This window comes from Perissodus microlepis, chromosome 16 (assembly GCF_051167445.1).
Source record: "Perissodus microlepis isolate ML-2025 ecotype Zambia chromosome 16, ASM5116744v1, whole genome shotgun sequence".
Taxonomy (NCBI): domain Eukaryota; kingdom Metazoa; phylum Chordata; class Actinopteri; order Cichliformes; family Cichlidae; genus Perissodus; species Perissodus microlepis.
Window position 1 is genome coordinate 12,548,821 of NC_140476.1, and position 6,000 is coordinate 12,554,820.

Sequence of the window (6,000 nt, forward strand, 5' to 3'; positions counted from 1 at the left end):
TTTTTCATCACTTATCAGGCTACATTACTCCTGAAGGCAATATATCTCCATATCCTAGAGAAACATTTCCCCACCAGGGGATGGTCTTGGTGTAAATGACACAAATAAAAGTCAAACAGAACGTTTAGATAGCGGTATTATTGTGCTCACTGAGCTATTTGTAAGAGTTTGAAACCAGTGACTTTGGAGTAGCGGGAAAATAACTTAAGATAATGGGGGTAAATGCAAAACAACATGACAAAAGGTTATTACTTTCACCAGCTGCTGACTACTTTTGCACTTTAAAAAGAGAGGTGAATGCCTCCTGGAGTTGCAATATGCCCACACATCTGGACAGAAAACATGCACTCTGACTGTCCCCCAACTCAAAGTTTTCTTGAAACATGCACACGCACTCAAATGTGATCACAAGTGTGGGCAAAGTCTGAAAAAGGCTTGAAATACTTGAGTGATGTTTGTCTCACAGAGTTGGTTCATCAGAAAGTCAAAGCAACATTGTTACAAAACACTTTTACCCATTTAAACTATATTTACCTGCATGAATGAATGGTTTATAATGGAGCTTAGACACATTTTATAACACCTTAAATTGAAATGGAAAAGTCACTCAGATTATTAGATTGACTATATGGCACCACAACAGCAACATTTTGAGGGCTTTAAAGGACAGAAGTATGATATTAATGCTCTGTTTTTAGCTTTATTATGACTAGATGAGGCAGATTTTAATTGCATAAAAAGCATATCCACACAGTGAGCAATAATCTACCCCGGCCAATAAACATCAATCTTTTAGCTATAGTTCATCCAGGGCCTTTGCTCTCACATTTACTGAGGTATTCCATTCACTGGCACTAACCCACAGATTCCGATACTTGAACACTGAGCTGAACTTTCTGATCCAAGTGTACAGTTTGGAAAATGGGATGCATACAGTTTCAGCTTTCACTTTCAAGAAAGTCAAAAGGCTCTGTTGTTTTCAGCTTGGCTGCAGAATGAATAGTGCACTGAACTGTGAGGGGCACTTCTTGAACCTCTGCTGCAGTGTTGACCCTTCACCAGTGGGGGGCAGTCCATTTCTTGCCACACAGGTCAGAGGTCCGGTGGCGTGGCGCGGTGGGTGGTGGGAGGTTCAAGCTGCCACCATACAGTTTCCTGACTCTGTCTTTGACATTGGCTTCCTATCACACAGAAGCTTTATTAAATATTCCAAAGCAAAAATGAGCTTTTAATATCACTGACACTACAAATTTATTAAGAAATATTGAAAAATGAGATCTGGCAGCATGCTATGAGGAGAGGCTTCACTCTAAATATGCCCCAAATGGCTGACGTTTATCATTTTTAATACCAAAAATGCAATTTAGCAACGTTGTGTATTTTCATTATACATTATGCTTTAAGTGGCACCTTCTGACAGTATCAACCTAATGCTGTCAATTAGGTAATTTATTCCAGGGATTATGAGAGGGAATGAGATGAGGTTTCGTGTGTTCTTCTAGGCGTCCCCAAGTGCCTGCTGTACAGCTAATCTAATACATAACCCCCTGATTTGTTTAATGGATGAGACTTTGCTGCTGCAAGAGGCACGCCAATAAAAGCCAGGCCCTCCAGAGGCTATTGTGTCTCATAATGATGCCAGACACACAATGTGAGAGTTATGAAGCAATTTTTTATCATGCAGCACATTGTTTTGCTCTGTTGGTGCCATGCAAGTAAAGGCAATCTCTCCCTGCAGCATAGCACTTCTCCCCCACACTTAGATAAACCTTCAGTATGATAAACTATCCGAGCAACATGTTGCAGAGATGAAGGAAGTTAATGACCGTAATACACGTCTGGAACTGATGATTAGGTAGTCATAGACAACTAAGACTTTTCATTATCTGTTTGTTAATTTTCAGGTAGATTTTATTCTGTTTATATATTGAAGGATGTCAGTTTTGCATACCAGTTCAACCCCATATCCCCTCAGACACCAGCTATTAAAATGAGAGGTTACACAGTGAGGTTATGAGGTTATAAGCTTCATTCCCTCCATTTTTATATATATCAAAATGTCTTTAAAACATTATGTTGAACGTGTGACTTCTACAAACACGTGAAACCAACTATTTACTAAATTGCTTACTTTTTGAGCAGCAGTTAAGTCATGTGCATCTATACAAAGGACCCTCGGATAGTAGCAGTCAAGGTCTTCTTTCATGCCTTTGATTGCTTCTATCTTTCCTCGACAATAAGGAAGAAAGAATATGAACAATAACCAAAAATAAAAAATAAAAGAAAAACTTGAGTTTTCTTAGATGCCAGAGTTGCAAAAACTCAGAGGCATTTGTTACTGTCAAAACAAAATGGTTTGTTGAATATATAATATTGAAGTTGTCTAGGGAAGGCAACGGAAGAACCAAAAGACTATCACAACAATGTATTTCACACTTTTTTTTATCCACTGTGCTGAAAACTCAAATCAATATCAGCGTCAGGGAATACAGATAACTATGATTCAATAAAAATGTACATTTAGCACTCAAATGGGTCTTTTTGCCATTAATGCTGCTCGATCTAAAGCACATGTTTAGCTGTTTATTAATCATTTTGGATCAGATGTGGGTTTTGGACAGATGCTCATTCCATAATGACAAAGGACAAACAGCAGTAATGAGAATTTTCAAGTATAGATTGCCACTGATTCTATCTATCAGCTGACAGCTCAGTCTGCAGGCTGTTCTCAAGTCATACAAGACAGTGGATAGATAAACAGAGATGACACAACATTTGTCATATTGACTGATAAAAATTCAATCAGCAGCCACCCCCACCTTCCTGTTCCTCTTTGTAATTATTCACTGTTAATGGACACGTTTTGGAAAAGTAACTTTGTTTTAAGCGTTCTAATTTTTAAACGGCTAAATTAAATATATGTTAATAACATGGTATTTGGTTTCTGTTAAGAAATTCAGACCTTTTTGCCCCCTTTTAAGTCATAAGACAGTGCTCATTTGCATTGCATAAAATGGTTTTTAGCAAGTCACAGTGCCAGAGCCAGTGTGGAAATGCCATAATCTGCTGCTCCTCTGGTCACTCGATGTGCTTAAAGCCAAGTCTGATGCCCCCTTTTAATACACAAACCAAGGCATTCGGTAAGAGATGAGTTATAACTTCTGCTTTCCTGCGATATTCCTCCATAGTTTCTTGCTTTTGTTGTGGTTTTCAGATGTTCAGTCCACAGATCCATCTAACATCCTACTGTTTTCATTTATTAACTTTATCTTTTGGCATCAGATACCATGTAAATGGTGTCTGATGCTGTAAATGGTGTCTTACTTAATTTCTATAATCCATATTAGTGCGTATGCCATGAAAGGTCACCCAGTTTACTATGATGCATCTATGCTATGCTATCCTAAATTAGGTTTGAATGCATAACAAGGTTAATATTCATGTGCAGACCAGGAAATCTTTGGCTACATGAAAGCCAACATACAACGCTCTGGACTAAATAGTCATGAGTGACTCAGATAACTCGTGCTGGTGTGAATCATATCAGAAATTCAGCTTATTATAAACTATATGCTACTGGAGCAAGTGCAAACAACATTAAGGCTGGCAGTGTTTTTACACAGAGTGGTATTAATTACCTCAAAAATAATTTTATATGCTGGTGACTGATCATCCTGTCATCAGACGCCACAAGGAAGTGATTAACTTCCCTCCGCGTAACATGGCATTACATTTGTTGCATTGGTTCAGGCATGAAATCCGGATGCAGTAACATTCCATCATACATGTCACTTTAATTTGGGAGTTTTTAAATATGAGGATTTTTCAGACAGCTTGCTTGCTGCATATTGATTATTCCACTGTCAATATTATGTGCAATTTCTGTACATCTGCAAGTAGACTTTCACAGAAAATTCAAACTGAAGGATTGCTTAAAGATTCACTCAGATTTTCAAGGCACGGCCGCTATCACAGTAATTCCTACTTTTAAGACAGATGAGCCAGTCTTGAGTCAGTCAGTGTAAAAATTACACTAAAGCTAAAAAATGACAACCTGGCTGCATCCATGGAAGAGAAATTCCTCCGTGTTTACATCGGTGTTGTAGTCTAGCCAAGCATAAATCATAAAAAGTCCCTATTTTCCACTGTAATTTATTCATAGTCACTATGTTGAGAAAGAAGAAGCATCAGGGATTATTTGGTTTTAAGAAGACTTGTCTGTCTCTCCCTATATACATATGTGTGTATATGTATACATGTACTATAAAACATGTAAATACCCACAGCAATACAGATAGCCCTCTGAGTACACGTGTCGTACATTAAGCGCCATTTCCTTTGACATTTCTCCTATCATCAGACTCATATGGTGGCTAAAGAATCATCTGAAACTCTGACTGGCTCTGCATGAGCCTGACTCTGTGAGCAATAAGCAGTGTTAGCACATTACACACACATGATTACGTGGCCATTTCCTCAGTGAATGAGTCTCATCAGAAGTCAGTGAAGAAGCCACTGAGTGTGTAATTGTTTCCCATTAGGGGAAATGTTGACTGCCATCGAGTCGCATCTCACTGCAGAGTTTGCTGACGAATGCTCACTGTCCACTGAGTGAAGCGGGTTAATTCTGCTGTGGGTTATGATGGAATTACCCCAAACTCCAAAACCATCAGATCAGTCCAAGAATGAGGGTGATGTGTTATATTGTGTTTTTTTGCCCTGCAGGATAAGAGGTCAGATTCTTGTTGATTCACTTCAGTGACACCAGACTTTAAACATTATCAGTCATGTCGATGCCTGTAGTTCTAATGTCTCTGTAGTCCAGATGCAGTCTTTGCAATATATATATCTATCTCTCTCTCTATCTCTCTCTCTCTCTCTCTCTCTATATATATATATATATATATATATATATATATATATATATATACATCTTTACTTGAAAGGGATTGAATGCATATATCTATTTGCATTTTCATACAGTTTAGGTTGTTTTCTTTTCTCCATCTGCAGTATCTCACACACATACACACGGGCACGCACACATACACACTGACTAGCCTGCACTGCAGCAATAAATAATTGTTGGCATGCGTCCTTGTGAAGGTGTTGTAAATTGGATAGCTTACATTGCACATTACAGGCCGGTCAAAAGTTCAAAAGTGACCAACCATGTCAGGTGAGACTTGAAGATGAGGCAAAGAAAGGACTTTGCTCAGGTTATTAATGCTGCCCTTAATTGCTGCTGCACTCTTAGGCTGAATGTATGGAAGCCGTAATCACCCGTGGTTTGTTAGGTTCGCTTTATAATGCTGCCATCTACAGGGCAGAAATGGAAACATCATCACCACTGCCTGATGTGACTACTGTGGTCCATATGAGTAGAAGGAAGGACAATAATCGATTCAGATAAACCCCAAAATAACAAAAATAAGTAAAAAAAAATACAGTGTTGTGTCTTGAGCACACTTCACTTCTTTGTATTTTGCTTAAAACAGCCTTGAATCTTAATTTCTGGAGATCACTCAAAGTTTTTCTTTGGACACTGACAGCTTTTTCACTTATTTTCAGTCCAATCCTTCTAGCTGAACATTTTCAGTGGAATGTTTTCTTTTTTACTTTGATTTTTATTAAGCCACATAACACCAACCTGTGAATTATTCAAGAACAAAAAAGGCACCTAACTCAAGGGATAAACTAGTTTTAGGCACTTTGCTGCTGGCAACCTGCTGCAAAAACACAGAGCTTGCCCCAGTTTCTGAACTTGAATCGATGAAAAATGTCAACGATATCACACTTTGAGAGACACGATACAGTGTTTTTACTGCAACAAGGTGATTCCCAAAAAACTATTAGCTAAAAATCTGCATATCATGGTGTGCAGCGCATCCTTAAAATAATTTGATGAAAGTAGACAAGTGGAGAACAAAACAGAGTGGCAGGCTTAAAAATCTATCTATAGCAGATGAGCATTATGTAAAAGTCATGTAATTAATAAGA